The sequence below is a fragment of the Rhinopithecus roxellana genome, chromosome 2, assembly GCF_007565055.1.
Source record: "Rhinopithecus roxellana isolate Shanxi Qingling chromosome 2, ASM756505v1, whole genome shotgun sequence".
Classification (NCBI taxonomy): Eukaryota; Metazoa; Chordata; class Mammalia; order Primates; family Cercopithecidae; genus Rhinopithecus; species Rhinopithecus roxellana.
The window spans coordinates 192,622,650-192,625,030 of record NC_044550.1 but is presented as its reverse complement, the minus strand read 5'-3'; the positions used below and the strand labels follow the sequence as shown (position 1 = coordinate 192,625,030).

Genomic DNA, 2,381 nt, shown 5'->3' with positions numbered 1-2,381 from the left:
AAATCATAATAATAAAATGTTACATCAGGGCTATGACCTAGTTGCCTAAATTTTAGCTTTTATAGATATTTTGCTTCTCTTATAATTCATTTATTAATTGCCAATTATATACATGACTTATTATATCAGACTGTAACCAAAAGTTCAAAGTTTCATTGCTATGTAACTATCAAAATTATTGAATTAATTGTACTTTGTTCTTTTTATACCATTTAATTATTTTATTTATTTTTCCTTCTATTTTTTCTTTTTTATTCTTGTTTTATTTATTTTTGTTTTAATTGCTTTGTTTTAATTATTTTTTGTATTTCTAAGCTATATGATTATACATATAAAGCATAATTTAAAAATCTATCCATTACTATTACTCACTTCATTTTATGAAATTTACTAAAATAATTTTCTAGAATAGAGGGAAGATATTTAAAAATGATTTACTTCAGGTGTCAAATACATTAGTTATATCAATAAAATTTGATAACTAAAAGAAACCAACAGCCTTCTAAGTAATTATTTGGTGATCAAAAGTTATTTGTCTCAAGATGCCTCTTCTACTCTGCACAGACATTGAACACTGACAATTTCTTTTAATAAAAAAAAAAAAAGGGTATCAGAATCGCTGCCGCCATGGCTAGTCAGTCGCAGGGGATTCAGCAGCTGCTGCAGGCCGAGAAGCGGGCAGCCGAGAAGGAGTCCGAGGCCTGTAAAAGAAAGAACCGGAGGCTGAAGCAGGCCAAAGAAGAAGCTCAGGCTGAAATTGAACAGTACCGCCTGCAGAGGGAGAAAGAATTCAAGGCCAAGGAGGCTGTGGCACTGGGATCCCATGGCAGTTGCAGCACTGAAGTGGAGAAGGAGACCCAGGAGAAGATGACCATCCTCCAGACCTACTTCCGGCAGAACAGGGATGAAGTCTTGCATAACCTCTTGGCTTTTGTCTGTGACATTCGGCCAGAAATCCATGAAAACTACCGCATAAATGGATAGAAGAAGAGAGAAGCACCTGTTCTGTGGAGTGGCATTTTAGATGCCCTCATGAATATGAAGCTTTAGCACAGCTCTAGTTATATTCTTATGAAATGGCATTAAATTATTTCCATATATTATATAGTAGGTCCTTCCACTTTTTGGGAAGTAGCAAATCTAGCTTTTTTGTACAGACTTACAAATTATCTAAAGATTTCATCTTTTTACCTCATATTTCTTAGGAATTTAATGGGTATATGTTGTCTTTTTGGCAAGGTATATATGCCTTTTGGCTCAAGCAACATGTATATCACTGTTGACTTTTTCTTTCTTAGATCTAGTTTAAAAAAAAAAAAAAAAACACCACATAACTATTCTTTGAAGAAAGGAAGGGATTAAATATTTTTTTCCCCTAACACTTTCTTAAAGGTCAGGGGCTTTATCTATGAAAAAGTAGTACATAGTTCTTTGTAACCTGTGTGAAGCAGCGGCCTGCCTTAATGTAGTCCATTCTTGCTAATGGTTAGAACAGTGAATACTAGTGGAATTATTTGGGCTGCTTTTAGTTTCTCTTAATCAAAATTACTAGATGATAGAATTCAAGAACTTGTTACATGTTATTACTTGGTGTATCAGTAATCATTTAAAAGTAAAGACTCTGTCATGCAAAAAAAAAAATGGAGAACTGTTAAGAGTCATATGAAACATTTTAATGGAGGAAAAAAACAGCATATTAGAAAAAAATAGAAGAAAAAATAGCGTGTGAGAGGAAATGTAAGATTAACTAGAATTTGGTAGAAATCACTGCCTAGTCGCTAGGACTATGGTCAGTCAGCAGATTGCTCCCCCGGTTGGTTCCCAAATGGCCATCTTCAACTGTAAAGATCTGGCTAAGATCACACCCATGTGTGAGTGGCCACTGTGGTGACTGAGCAAGGTAGGAATACCAAGACCTGATTTTCAGCCCTGCAGAGGACAAAAACTCAGCCATTTGGGCCCTAAACGGGACCCCGACTCTGTATATCAGTACTCACTCCAGAGCACCCTGCCATATTGGTGCATCACAGTTGTACTTCCTTTGCCCCATCCCACTTCTGCCACCTTCCTTTCACATGAATTGATCCAGAGACACCGGAATCTGAACTAAACAGGGTGTGTGAGTGTAAGTGGGAGGAGCACTACACAAAAATGACTAGACACTGCCTTGCTGTAGCAGTTAGCAGAAAATGGAGATACTTGGGTTAAATTCAAGGATGATCATGTTGAAAGACCTGACATACAGTCTGATTTAATAGTAAAGGTGAGTAATACTCTTTGCCATAGTCTAGTTCTCTCTGAATTGAATCTTCACAACAAGTATAGTTACTTTGTTTAACTGAAGAATCTTACAAAATCTCTGCTTTTTCAATAATTGTTAA

General features: G+C 35.8%; 1 pseudogene across 1 annotated transcript; it reads left to right on the top strand.

Annotated features, from left to right (window-relative positions):
* The first annotated feature begins 455 nt into the window (after positions 1 to 455).
* LOC104661755 lies at positions 456 to 1,629 on the top strand (annotated as a pseudogene). The gene has a single exon (XR_747885.2). The product of XR_747885.2 is annotated as a V-type proton ATPase subunit G 1 pseudogene (transcript).
* The last annotated feature ends 752 nt before the right edge of the window (positions 1,630 to 2,381 follow it).